This window comes from Acanthamoeba castellanii (genome assembly GCF_000313135.1).
Source record: "Acanthamoeba castellanii str. Neff unplaced genomic scaffold scf7180000083190, whole genome shotgun sequence".
NCBI classification, from domain to species: domain Eukaryota; phylum Discosea; order Longamoebia; family Acanthamoebidae; genus Acanthamoeba; species Acanthamoeba castellanii.
Genome location: NW_004457248.1, coordinates 3,153 through 3,442, shown reverse-complemented (window position 1 = coordinate 3,442; position 290 = coordinate 3,153).

The following is a 290-nucleotide window of genomic DNA, read 5'->3' as shown; positions in this document are numbered from 1 at the left end:
GAACCTTGCCGCTCTGCTTGATACGGGCACTCCCGCACGCGCTGTAGAAACGGTTGCAGTAGGACTCGCAGATGTGCAGCATATCGAACGCGGTGGGGGTGCTGGAGAAGTAGGAGCGACTGACCGGCGAGCAGTGGACACATGCGAGCTCGTCATAAAGAGCAGAGCAGGCAGTCGGCAGAGCTTCAAAGTTTGAGGTCATCAGCTGATGCACCCGATCAGTTCCCGCCTCAATTTGCGCGGTGTAATTCTCAGAGCAGCAGGCTTGGGCGCCAGCGGGCTGGCATCGA